Raw genomic sequence first — 15,211 nt, forward strand, 5'->3', positions numbered from 1 at the left:
TATCATAAACTAATTTTCCATAAATTAAATGATTTTTTGGCAGAGTGTTTTTTTTTTTCTAATTATTTTTTTCCAATTAAATCCTTAATGACATTCCATACTTTTTCCGTTGGTTTTTTGTAATAAATGAGCATAATAGGTTTTTTTTGAATATCGTTTTGTTTTTTCGATTATATTTTTGCAATTTTTATAAGTTATTTCATTTTTGTAAGGTTTTTTTTAAGATACTTTATATAATTAATTTTCTTTCTTATTTGAAGATTTTAGTAAGCCTTTTGACATCCAGAGACTTTGAAGTGATTTGGTATTTATGATTATTTCTTTTTCTGGAACCGCTACTTCATATGGCATGCAAAATTGACCTAAAAATAAGTTAATTGCAAAATTAAATTTCAATCAACATTATTTTTTAAACAGCTTTTAAAATGCTTTAAAGAATTTTCATTGATCTGTCGCCGAAATATTATGGATTTTGTGGCAATATTGTTATTTAAAATGTTATTGGTAGCTAAGAATGTGGGAAAATGATCCTATAAATCAGTCTGTCAGGGTTGTAAAATAAATCAGTCTGTTAGGGATACCTGTGTAAAGAGAACTATTACAAAAACTGTTAGTTATGATGTTATCAAGTAGGGTAGAAGACATTTAGGATAAAGTTTATTTCTAAAAGAGTATTTATAAAATTCTTAGCATTATTATTAGAAGCATAGTTGATTAGGTTGATGTTAAAATCACCGACCAAATAAATATGTTTTCTGGAATTTTTAATTTTGCTTAGAAATGTTTTAAAATGAGCTTTAAACTTTTTTCTATAAGCAGATGGTGGTCAATAAATACAATTTATAATTATGTTTTCTTCAGTTTTATTTAATAATTCAATACATAATGATTCACAACCTGTTTCATCAAAACAGAGTTCGTTACTTAAAATTTAATTAAGTGAATTGTGGATAAAAATACTAACGCCCCCACCTGCATTAAATTCACATAATTGATGTGTAATTAACTAGTTCAAATTTATAATTTGTTTCACCACTTTTACACCAAGTCTCTGGAAGGCATACAATTTTAAAATCTTGTTTAAGTTCATTTAATAATATTTTTAAAATTTCAATGTTTCTATTTAAACTTCGAATATTGATATTTTAAATTGAAAAAGTGTTTTTATTTTGTTTAAGATGATGCGAACATTCAGAATCGGAGAAATATTTAGGGGTCGTCCATTAAGTATGTACGCTTATCGGGGGAAGGGGAGGGGAAAGGTCTTCAAAAAGCGTACGAAAGCGTATGGGGAGGGAGGGGGGAGGGTTTCAATTTAAAAGTACGTACTTCTAATTTATAATTTATCACAATTAACCAGCTAATCAATAAAAAAGTTTAAATTCTGACTAAAGATCCTTGTTTGCCAGCATAAAAAGACGTATGATATAGGGAGTAGAGGGTATAGTATTGCTTTATGCACACACATGCATGAGCGCCCGAAGGACGATGCAAATTTTCCTTTGCATGGTCACAAATTTTATAATTTACAATATTTTTCTACGAAATTTAAAATCTGTCGATAAATTTAAATTTAGTTTTTGATTGTAAAGTTAAAAATTTTACTACATTACAAAGTGTGTACATTAGACAGTGTGGTCAAATTAATGTGGTTACATTACACAGTTGTGGCAAATCCATGCAAAAAAATTTTCAAATTTTCAAATTTAAAAAATGGCAAGAATTGTATAACATATTATTTAGCCAGAAATTATAATTTATTAGAAAATATTGTTGCGATTAAATATCATATTTGTTATTTAAATATCGCCTTAAAAACTTTAAATAAAAAAAAAATCTTTTTTTACATTTTTTTAAAACTTTTATTTTTTATTTTAAAGAACTTTAAATTTATTTTTTATCATATTAATAACTTATATATTATTATGTTAATATTTAAATAAATTAAAAAAGTTGTTTTTTTTGCACTTTATATAAATATTTTTAACAAAGAAAACATCGTTCATTTTGAGTGAAAAAATGAAAAAAAACTTTCAAACATACCATCTAAAACCAACGGATCAACCTGTATCAACCAATTAAAGTTTTACATCATTAAACACCACTGCGGTACTCATCTTGTGGTTCAAAAACTGGCTGCCTATAGCTGCCTAAACGAATACACTTTTAAATTTAAATAACTACGTACACGTTTCTCGTTATTGGGTTTTTTATCGATAATAATAAATTTAAGAGGAATTAAAACAAAAAAACTGCGGTTTGAATTCATAATAATTTTTTTTATAGACTTAAGTTTAAAAAAAAAAAAAAAATTAAGTTTTTGATTTCTAGTCACTGCATAGTATTCGCTCAATAAACATTTAGATCACATTGAAACTATTATTTGTCATTTTTTATGCTATTATTTTAAAATAATAAAAACTAAAGAAAATACGAAATTATGAATTTACCAATATTATTTATTTATAACTTATTTAAAATTTTCGAAAACAATAAAACTATTCGTATTCGAAAGTTATTAAATTGATAGACGGTCATATGAAAATGGATAGAAGATATCTTATGAATTATGAATTAATGGAAAATAATTTGCTGCAAAATGATGAAATACATGCGAAAATTTTTTGTTTTGTTTTCGAAAGCAATTTTGAAGAATCTAGTGATAGTTGGCCATTTATTTCAAAATTCATTTACCAAGCCAAAAAAATAGTGGAAAAAGTCAAATAGAACAGGTGTAGTTTTTAAAAAACGAAACAAAATTTGGTTAGACGAAATTATATTTGACTGGAAAAAACAAAAACTTGAAACGAAAATCTGTGGTATACTTACTTTAACTATAAATAAAATTTATTAAAGTTTATACAATTTATTTCTTTTGTTAATATGATAGTTAAATTATTGTTAAGTTATTGTTATAATTTAAGGTGGACGCCCTTCAGTTTTGTTTGAAGATGCGTCTGTGCGAACGAAAGATGGCATAGTTTCCGAGCTTTTTGATATATACAATTCAAACGAACTTTTATATGCAGCAAGTAAAAGTTTGAAAAAAGATAAAAGATTTATAGAAGCAAAAGTTGTTTAAAAAATATGCAGCATAGAATTATCGACAGGATCACTTATGTCAGATCAGTCTTTAGCATTAGTCTTAGATGCTAATTTATCTAAAGAAACTTATCAGCATTTAAAAAATAATGCTCTTCAATTTAACTCTCTATACCCACCATATCATATAGAAAAAAAGGCTAAAAATAAATGCTACCCTCAAAACATTCAGGTCAGTCACTACGCTGCAGAGGTACATTTACAAGATCTTCTTTTTCATACTGCATTAAGACTGCGTTCAACTTAGAGTGTTGTGTTAAGTTCGCCTGTTCTAGACTAATTGTAATATACAAAGCTGGTTTTAATGGTGTAACAGGGAAATCTGTTTATAAACAACAGTCAGATGATACGAGTGAACTTAACACTGACTAATAGCTTTTCATAACTTGCTTTGTTCCTCTAGAATTATATTCTTTTCAAAGATGAGAAAAAACAGGAGAAATCCGATATTATCGTCAACTAGTTACTGTAGGCCTCTCAAATGTAAATATATAGAAGAATTAAAAGTAGCAGTTCTTGCAAAATATGAGTCAACTATGGCTTCGATTAAAAGTATAACATTTTCAAATGCACAATGTATGTGTGTTATCCAATGTACAATGTATGTGTGTTATCGGAGGACGGCACAATGAAAGAAGTTGTAGTACAACATATTGTAAATATAACAATGATAGATGAAAAAATTCAAACTATTCTTTCCACAGCTACCAACTCTAACCAATGCTGTTTAGTGTGCGGTGCATCTCTAACCAAAATAAACAATCTATCTTTTATAGTTAAAAAAAATAACATTTTAGATGGCAATATCAGGCATGGTGTTTCAACTTTGCATGCTTGGATAAGGTTTTGTATGCTCCATATCTCTTACAAGATACCAATTATGAAGTGGAGTCTATAACTGAAAAAAAAAAAGTAAAGTTAAACTGAGAAAGATTCAAGTTCAATTTGAATTTCGAAAAAGGATGGGTCTCGTCATAGACCAACCAAGAGTTGGTGGGGCATGTTCATTAAACGATTGTAACACAGCTAGGCAATTTTTTTAGCAATACGATGTCTCAGCTAATATAATGAACATAGATGCAAATCTTATGAAAGGGATTCATATTATTCTGGCCACAATGTCATGTGATTATGACATTAGCTCATCAAAATTTAAAACATTCTGTTGGGAAACTGCTTCGCTAAATGCAGACCTGTACCCTTGATATCGTATGACGCAAACATTTTATAGGATTTTGATTCATGGCTATGAAATTATTGAATTATTTACTCTTCCATTAGGTATGTTTTTTTAAGAGGCTTAAGTAAATACCAATAAGGTTTTTAAGATCTAACGTGAAAATTTTACAAGAAAATGCTATCGGAAAAAAAACATTTCAGACTTTTTTCACCGTCTTTTATGTGCATCTGATCCTTTAATTTGCACATTTTGAAAAAAGATAACAAAAAAAGTCTACTATCTGGTGTCATTGAATTATTGCGTGAACCAACAACAGAATACTCTACTTAAAGTATAAATTTAAATAATATCCTTGTTGTCAATTTGTTGGGTGATTTAACGAAATTTTTTATAAATGGAAAAAATCGAAGTTTTTAAATAATTTGCGTAATTATATAATAAAATTTAAAATTTTTTCAAAACAAATGTTATTTTTTCCGCAGATTGTGTTTTTCAATGTAATAAACTGTTTCTAATTAAAAAAGTTAATAAAATTTTTGTTTTAGGGGTTTTGGCTATAAAATGTCACTTTTTACCCACTGAGCATTAGTGCCCACACGTATGGGCAGGGGGAGGGGGTTGTCAAGTGTTTTAGGGCATTTTTTTTTTCAGGCCTCTGCCATCCCATTCTTCGCAAGGTCTCCTCATTTAGCATAGGTATAAATATACTTAAGTGTGGAGATTGCACAATGTGTGAAAGTGTCCTATCTAAAACCTCAAAAAATGATGCAGGTGCCCATGCACACTTGCCACCTCTAATATACTGGCCCTGAATAAGACGTATTTCAGGCAACGTATTTTATGAATCGACAAGAACAGGTTATAGCAGTGCCGTGGCTTATGGTTTGGATACCACCCCTTCCCCCCCACCTTTCTCCTTCAAAAAAAAAAAAACTTCTCATCAGGCTCTCAAAATTATCCAAATTTTACCGCTAGGTTTTGATAAAACAAAAACCTCCTTAAATTAGCAAAAGGGCACAAAACTTGCTGCTTTTCTTCTTCCCATTCTCTCCCTCCAAATAAGGGGTATGGGTAACCCACCCTCGTTATTGGTTTTAGTTTATGGGTAAGGGTTAGGGTTAGGGTTAGGGTTAATAATATTATTGATTAAGACTCGTTTTTTACGGAATTTCTAAAGAGGGGCGCCGGAAAAAAAACGTTCGTCTTAAGTATAGTTTATTTTTATTTGATCCGTCATTAAAACAAAAGATAGTACAATATGGCGTACCAGGGAATCAAACTCCGGTCCCGCTATTCAGGTTTATAACATTAATCTCTCGGCCAAGCACACACATCAATATGGAATTAATGCTATTAGAATTAATACTTGTTAATATTTCAAGACATTTTTCAAGTTGGGACCATGTGCCGCAAACAAAGGCCTTTGGGATCGTATAAAGTATCTTTATACAAGTAGGTATATTCTCCAATTTTTTTTTTTCTTCAATAAACTTTTTTATTGCAAAACGTACGTACTTTTAAAGGGGGGTGGGTACTTAAAAGCACGCATGCCAACAGGGGGAAGAGGGATGGTCAAATTTCAAAATTTTTGTCGTACATACTTTATTAACGACCCCTTACTTAATATGTAAAAAGTACAACTTCTAACATTTTGTGATTAAAATAATTTGAGTCAATGTCATTATGACCGAGAATGTCATTTTCATCCCAAAATTTATTTATGAAATTTTTCTTCATTTTTAAAACAGTTTAATTTAAATTTAATAATAGTAAAAATAAAATTCCTTTAATTTATGACAAATATGATGAATTTTTGCTTTTCTTTGCAACCCAATCGCCAATTATTAATTTATCATAAGAAATGTATGCAAACTTACCAACCCCTCGTTTGATTTTTATTATCTACCACAAACAATTCCTGATTTGCGTTGTTTCAAAACAGAAATCCTCGTTTATACAAATGTTTTTCTCCTTCAGATTGTTTGACATACTCAAGATTGGCATCAAAACATCAATAAAGTTAAACTAAGATAAAATTTTGCACAATTTTTCTCTAAGATGGATTTTTAGTTTATTCTGAAAATGCAAGGAACTTTCTTTTTCTTTTTTAATTTGAAAATTTCTACTAGGAAGTATTATTCTCTGTGACAAGGTGTATGTTACAAAAATGTTATTGTATCAGGAAGTTGCTGTTTTTGGAAAACCAATGATATAAATTCTCTTTCAAAAAGCGTTTTAGATGTTATGATAACTTGTAAGACAAGTTATAACTTTGATGGTTTTAAATTTCTTTTGCAAATGTTGTGAAATCATGTAAACAAATAAGTTCCTAATTTTTAAGTGATCAAATTCGTTTAACTTTAGAATCAGTAAGAGGGTCAAATAGATAAGCAAAGGCAATTAAATGTGATAAAAATCTAACTCTAACATTAAATAAAAAAGTCTTGATTAACTACAGATAGAACTCTTTTGTTGTTTGACATTTGTCACGTTACCAAAAACATACAAAATAATGGACTCAAAAAGAAAAAAATTTTTTTTTCGGTACTACTAACAATGTTCTTTTACCCTGAAATTTTTACTATCTGAAACCTTAACACGACTTGTTATTTTATTAAACACACTAAAAAGTGTGAGCTTATAATTTAGGTTCAATAATAATCATAATGCTTCTTTAGAGACCTAAATGATATACAAAGAAAGTTTGTTTTCGATTTTTGCGGTACAGCATTATGCATGACAAAAATTAGAATATAGGCATAAAATATCAACACATGTCACAAGGCATTTCACAAATTATACATGTAATAAAATAGTCTAGCTGATTAAAACTCTATTCAGAAAAAAACTTTTGTAACAAATTTTTCATGTAAGGAAAATTTGTTACAGAACTACTTGAATCAGAATTAAAAATTTAAGAAAAGTATCATTAAACATATATTTTAAGTGTTCTTTGAAACCAAGAAGTTTCTTGTTTACATTAACATGTATTTTGAAATTATGATTTGCTAAACAAATTTGACATTTTGACCTGCATAATGTTTTATTTTTTTAAACTTTGGTCAATATCCAAAATCATTTGAAATAGGTGGATTAAAAATTCCTTTTGACAATACTCTTCAATTTGATTAAAGATAAAGTTTTTTTGACTTCCATATTCAATACTTTTATGCTTTACTGCATTACTTAATTGAAATTGAGTGTTATTATCACAATATACTTTCTTATATTAGTTTATTAAAAGCCACTGAAAACTTTCTACACCAAAATCAAACAAAGAACTATGTTTTTTTAAACAAAGAACGACAATATTAAGTTTGTCTTGTTAGGTTGACATTAATTTATTGACAGCTTTGTTTTTTTTATTTACTTAAATTTATTAATTGTAATATGCCTGAAGTTTGCTGTTTTGGGAATTTAAAAGCATTTCTTATTTATTTAAAGAAAAAAATTTTTATTGAAAAAGTTACTTTAGTTCTACTTTTTATTCAATTTAAAACCTTTTTTTTTTTTTTTTCATTATTTGACAAAATGTTTATTGTAATGAAGTAATGTTGTTTATTATTAAAAATATAAAAATATTTATAAAACGTTTTGATAAACTTATATAAATCGTTACAGTCTATTTAAATTTTCAGTCTTTTTTATACGTCTATTTTAATTTTCAGATATTTCATAAAGTAAGCCATTAAATAAAGCACTATGTATTTTTAAACAAATTTTATTTAAATAAAAAAATTAAATTATAAACAAATTTCGAATAAATTTATCGTTTTCTTTATTAAATATCAATCTCTACTTTTTTGCACACCAAAACATTTTAACAACCACAAATATTTTGTTGATTTAATTATATAGATAAATTTATATGAAAATGTTTTGTGTAATATTTGGTAATAGGAACACCAAGAACTAAATATAAGTACATCGACTAAGGAGAACGGGTCGGCCAGGGGTTTAGTCATGATTAAAATTTATAAAAGACAATTATCTTTTACCACTTTTATTCATGACTAAAACCCTGACCGAACCCCTATCCTCAGTCGATGCATTAGTTTTTATAAGTATATATGTTTTAAATTAGTATATATGTATATAGTTTACTTGAACAAGTAAACTTTCATTTTGTTAAATAGTATTCAGTTTAACAAGATGGTTTTACCGTCACGTAAATAAAACAGCGTTCTACCGCTCTAAACGTACGGAGGAATAAAACAGTGGTAGGCGACCTTATATATTACTATAAACCACTGTACATCCTAGGTTGGCGCGAATGGTGTGTGATACCCTCCCCCACCTTCTATCAATGAATTTTAGTTCATTTTGTCTGCAAGTTAAGCACTTTTAGATTAGGAAATTGGCATATGTAGATCATACACTACAGTCGGCACATATAGTACAGCCGGCACATATAGTACAGTCAGCACAACTTGGACTTTTAGTACTGTCGGCTGATGAGAAAAACGAGGACTTTTTTTTGAACGCAAAAAAAAATATATTTTTAGCTTTTTTGCTACAGTCAATAAAAATTCTGGATCCGCCCCTGTATATACATATATATATATATACATATATATATATATATATATATATATATATATATATATATATATATATATATATATATATATATATATATATATATATATATATATATATATATAAATATATGTATATATATATATATATATATATATATACATATATATAATATATATATATATATATATATATATATATATATATATATATATATATATATATATTTCTTATACTTTATCTAACACTTTTACAGAAACAATTATTTGGAACATTGAAAATTTAAACAGAAATAACTATTTTATCAACAGAATATTACAATATACACAAAAATATACATGCAGTTGTAAAATAAGATGTAAAGAAATAAATAAGAAACAGAAAAAATAAATAAATAGCAAAAAAAAAAAAACATTTTTTTAAATCAAGCAGTTTTCTAATCGTGTTTATTACTTGTTTCATTTTTAAAATGTTTAATTTATACTTTAATGACTGCACACTGTTGATATTTTTGGGGATAGTGCCCTTCCAGCTAACCCGAAAAAGCCACCTATATGGGCTGATAGTGGACACATGTAGGTATCCAGAAATAGGAGTTTTGAATTCCATCTATTACGTCCGAGAAAAAAAATTAATTTTGAGTTAAAAATTTCCCAACTTTTTTACTGTTTCGATTATTTACTAAACAAGCCATAAAATTGAAATGGTTTATTGGAACTTCATGAAATTTGATGGTATTGTACCTATATAGTATGGCTATCAATGTATAAAATTTCATGCAGATATCTTGCTTTGTTATAAAGTTATAGACCAAAACGTTTTGCAAAATCATACATTTTGACAGTGTTGGTACCAAAAGCTTTTAGTTTTGGTAAAAATATTTTGTCTAATTGCCCTGAACTTTTGTATGTATACTCTATAGGCAATAGGTAACTTTTGTTGTTAGAGTTTTGAAATTAGACCATTTGCTAAAAAACTGTGGCCATAAAATCATTTTGAGCCCCAAAATTTCCTTATAAAATTGGCAAATCAGTTTTCAATGAAAATGATCTACTCTTGGGAAAATTTTTGAAGTATTTGCAACCCTGAGCAGTTTATCTATGTAAAATATAATGAAACGCATGTACGCATAACACAATTTTGGGGGCTTAGCAAAATAAGTAGATTTTAAAATAGTAGACTTTTTAAGTAATTTGCTCTTTTCATTATGTCTGTATGAATTTCATTCAGAAAAACCATTACAGAGGCCGTAAAAATTGAGCTTTCGAGTTAAAAATTGAGCCCAATGTGAGCAATAAACTTAGGAACATACGTATAATTTTGGTTGAAATCTGACGAGTAGTTTTTGACGCAGACAACTTTTACCGAAAAAAGAAATGTACGGCATTCCCTATTTTTTTGTTTTAGCGATTTTACAGGTTAATCCATAAAAAAAATCACTTGTTATTGTTTTCAAAACTTGCATTTTATTGCATTTGAAATTAATTTCTTTCTTCAACAAAACTATAATTATCAAGGTAAGGTTCTTTTTTTACATTACATCTGAGGAAAGTTTTTGGTCTATAATGTTTACGATGGAAATGTTTTTTAGCGGAAAAAGTAGGAAGTGGTAAAAAGTAATGTATTTTATTGAGTATAGTGCGCACTTTTATTACAAAAAAATGATATCAAAGAAAAAGGTGCACACTTTAAAAATAATATTTATTTAATAGATGTATTCCATATTTATTGTTAAAAAAGTTGAGTGTGCACTATAATCATATGCAAACTATACTATATAAAATACTGTAAGATGACAAGTGAGTAAATAAACTAAAGGGAGAGTAGATATGAAAATAGTTTGCTTTTACATCAAAACTATTTTAATCCTAATAAATATATTTTAAAGCTCTGAAATTAAATTAAGTTATTTTTATTTTTGTGACAAAGCATTGCTTAAATTTTAGACCAATCTCCAAATAAAAGGTTCACCCTCACTTTTGTGACCGGCCATATTTCTGCATACAGGTAAAGTTTCGATTCGTTTCAATTGCATATATTGTCAATAACATCAATTATATTTTGGATTAAAAGTCTAAAAACTTTTGCCTGTTTTTTTTAATTCTTTCTATTTGCACAACTAAGAGATCGTTTAAATTTCAAGACTGGTAAAACTATTTGAATATTGTTGCATTTACAGGAGACTGAGCAATTTCTCACAATACCAACTCATGCAAGAGGTCACGAGGAGAACAGAAAAATTGACTGTCTAACTTGCCTTAAAAATTACACCAGGCAAATAACTTCATTCCAAGCGAAGCGTTTGTGAAAAATCTATGGCATCAACTTTGAATTGGGTGATGCAAGAGTGTCTCAAGGAATATGTGATACAAGCCGGACAATCATGAAGAAGCTAGATGAAGGCAAAGAAGTTGTTCTACCATCACTGTATGAATTCAAGTCTATCCGTGTCAGATTGGAAACTCGTGGCGAAAACTGCGACTGTCTCATCTGCATGATTGGGCGTCTACAGCTAAATGAGAAACATCCGCTAAATATTTCTCGAGCTGATGAGAAAGGGCCCACTGTGCGCTGCAACGATTGTCTGAGTCCCATCGGGAACGGCTTTCCACACAATTGTAACCAATCCACATTTCGTGAAAATCTCAAAGGGCTAGCTGCTCAAGATGAGAAAGTGGCAGAACAGATTGCTGCGAAGGTGATTGCAAGCAAAACAGCTTCACCAAAAGGCACTACAAGGCTATCAAAACCATCTGGAGGACCACCTCTTCCTGTGACTCCAGGTGCTTCATTTAATAATGAATACCTCAAATAATGTTACATTCACACGACAAATATTTTTGTTCAAGAAGCATTTTTCTCCTTAATAATTTATTAAATGGAAAAATGTTTCATAAGCCAATTTGTAATTACAGGGCCAAGTGGAGCTATACCAAAAACCTTCTCTCCTACTTTGAAGACACAAGACATGGTCAATGTTCAGCTCAACACAGGTTTATCTAATGTGGGAATAATGAAATTGGCAAGAGTAGTAAACCAGACTTCAGGCACAAATCTTGTTGAGCTGATTTTCAACAAACATTTTCTGGCTGCTGGTCGAAAACTGAGTGCTTTTTTTACCCACTCAAATATAAAGGCTTCTGATGCAAAAGCTGAATCTGGTTCAGATCACACTGTTGCCCACTGTAAAAACATCACTCGCCTTATCGGCGCAATCAGCACATCTAGAAATATTTCAACTGAGCAAATTATAAAAATCGGAATTGATGGTGGCAAGGGATTTCTGAAGTTTTGTTTGGGAGTTTCGACAGAGCCACAAAAGAGTCCCCACCTCAAAAGCGTCTCTTGACTGACAGGCTTTCAAAAGATACGGGTGTAAAGCGCCAGATGCTTGTGGCAGTTGCAGAAGAGCTTCTCAATACTTATGAGAATGTCCGCCAAATTCAAGTTGAGAATGGTCGCTCATTCAAGTTGATAGAGTGAAGGCCGTTGTTGCTTGTAACTTGAAACTGGCCAACATTCTCTGTGGGCTTAAAGCTTACTCAAGCTCTCACCCTTGCTCTTGGTGTATCATTGATTTCACAAATCTAGAGAAAGTTGGAGCCTTGAGAACATTTGGGTCACTCAGAGAGAGCTATAAAAGCTTCTTGAGTGCAGGGAGCATTCTTGCCAAAGCAAAACAAACCGACAATGTTGTCCATCCACCTATCCTCAGTGGAGCCAATGATACTCTCATTCTGGACATTTTGCCTTCACCAGAATTGCATTTTTTGCTTGGAGTTGTTAACCACATTTTTCAGAAGATGAAACGTATATGGCCCAATGCCAAAAATTGGCCAACTTCTCTTAACATGAAACTGAGCCCCTATTATGGAGGCATATTTGAAGGAAACTGCTGTCGCAAACTCTTCGGAATGTGGATAGGCTTCAACAGTTGGTAGAAGCTGAGTCTGCTTTCCAAGTTTTTGGATTCATCGAGGCGCTCAAGAAGTTTTATGCAGTAGTGAAAAGCTGCTTTGGATCAGACCTTGAGGATGACTTTTTGGACAAAATCCAACAATTTCAAGACTCATACCTTGCCATCCCGAATGCTAGTGTTGCGCCCAAGATCCATGTGATATTTCACCACATCAAAGACTTTGTGAACCGCTACATGTCACCACTTGGAATTTACAGCAAACAGGTAGTTGAAGCAGCTCATCAAGACTTTTCTCATCATTGGCAACGATACAAACGACTCCCATCTCATCCAGAATACGCTCTTAGATTTAAAAACTGCTTTGCGGGCTACAACAGCAAGCACCATTAATAGTTTTATACTCTGCCAAAAATGCCACATTTTATAAGTCTAAAATTGTGCAGCTTATTTTAGAACTGTTTAATTAAATTAGAAAGTTTGTGTTTCTTAAATCATAAAAAAAGACCTAAATTGTGATTAAGAGTAAATTGTTAAGTTATCAATTTAAGAAGAAAATAAAATTTTTGAGTTAATAGCTTTCACCTCATATATTTTTTTCAACTCTTTAATTCAACTATTTCAGGTGACTTACCTGATTAAAATTCAAGTTTTATTGCATCTAAAAGTTTTTTTAGCTTTGAACCTTTACTAAAGCCCCAAGGTGCATGAAGAGGAAGCCATAAAATTAGCTTATTGGGCAAAACCTCTAATTTGTGTTATGTGTACATGCATTTCATTATATTTTATAATCTAATTTTATTTTTTAGTTTTTCATGCAAAAAAAGTCATGGTTACTTATTGCTTTTCCATTTTGAGCCTATACTAATGCATAGAAAATGTCCACGAAAAAGGCCTATTTTATGAAAATCTAAAAACTGACCTAAAAGTAGCAATTTTTTGATATTTTTCAATAGGCTCTATATTTTTTTATATTTATTGGTGCTCAGGGTAGCAAAAAATGCAAAATGGACCCCTCAGTTGGTCATTTTCATTGAAAATTGATTAGCAAATTTTATAAGGAAACTTTGGGGCTCGAAATAATTTTGTGGCCACAGTTTTTTGTAAATGGTCTAATTCCAAATCTCTAATAGCAAAATTTGTTGCCTATTGCCTTTAGAGTATACATACAAAAATTCAGGGCAATCAGACAAAATATTTTTACAAAAACTAAAAACTTTTGGTATCAACACTGTCAAAATGTATGATTTTGCAAAACGTTTTGGTCTATAACTTTATAACCAAGCAAGATATCTGCATGAAATTTTAGACATTGATAGCCATACAATATAGGTACAATACCATCAAATTTCATGAAGTTCCAATAAACCATTTTAATTTTATGGCTTGTTTAGTAAATAATCAAAACAGTAAAAAAATTGGGAAATTTTCAACTCAAAATTGATTTTTTTCCATGCTTTATATAAGGTTACTTTTTATATATATATGTTTGTGTGCCACAAAATTTGAAATCAATTTTTGAAAGCTTTTTTCTCAACTAATTTTGCTCAAATTTTGCACACTTAATCATTTTCGATGACAATACAAGGAAATGGAAAAATTTGACCAAAAAAAGTTAATTAGGTTAACAAAAATTTAATTTTTATTTCCCCATAAGAACACTGATTTAATAAAAAAAAAATTTAAAAGCGTAACAGTAATTTTTCCTTCTACAAAAGATAACAAAAAAAGAATTTCTAGGCCCAATAGAATTCTGCTTGCATAAAGCATGGATTTGAAAAAAGAATTTTTTTTTGATTTACTAGTTTCTCGGACGTAATAGATGGAATTCAAAACTCCTATTTCTGGATACCTGCATGTGTCCACTATCAGCCCATATAGGTGGCTTTTTCGTGTTAACTAGAAGGGCACTATCCCCAAAAGTATCAACAGTGTGTAATATTTGAATATGTTTTTAATAATTCATAAATATCGATTATATTTTAAATATATTTTTATTTGCTTTGTTTTATCAAAAGGCAATATAATTCACAAAATAAAAAATAAAAATAACAATTTTGTTAAAAAAAAAAAAAGCTTATTGTTAAACATAAATTTTAGCTCAAAAACAAAAATTAAATTAAGCTAACATAAATACTCTGTACACCAACAATAATTAATTTATGTTTTACTGAGAATTATGTTTTTTAAATCCGTAATATTATTTTCATTTATTAAATATTTTTCGGCATTTATAAAATTGTTTTAGTATTCTAATGAAGTTTAAGCTGAAACCTTATTTTAAATAGCTAATTTGATTTTATAACTTTTTTTAAATTTCGTTTTAAAATTTTTTAAATATTAGCTAATAAAATAAATTTAAATATAGATTTTCTTAAATATGACAAAAGTCATTGCATTTCCAAAAGCATTGAAATAGATCAATGAAAATAAATTTAATTGAGATAATAAAATAAGTTTTCAAATAAGTAAAC

The 15,211-nt window shown here is 29.2% G+C and overlaps 1 protein-coding gene across 1 annotated transcript in view; it reads left to right on the forward strand.

Moving 5' to 3' along the window:
• LOC136082469 (uncharacterized) overlaps positions 1–15,211 on the forward strand; it is a 41,423-nt gene that overhangs the window by 23,483 nt on the left and 2,729 nt on the right. The gene's annotated exons all lie outside the window — the stretch shown is intronic.

The sequence above is a fragment of the Hydra vulgaris genome, chromosome 07 (assembly GCF_038396675.1).
Source record: "Hydra vulgaris chromosome 07, alternate assembly HydraT2T_AEP".
NCBI lineage: Eukaryota > Metazoa > Cnidaria > Hydrozoa > Anthoathecata > Hydridae > Hydra > Hydra vulgaris.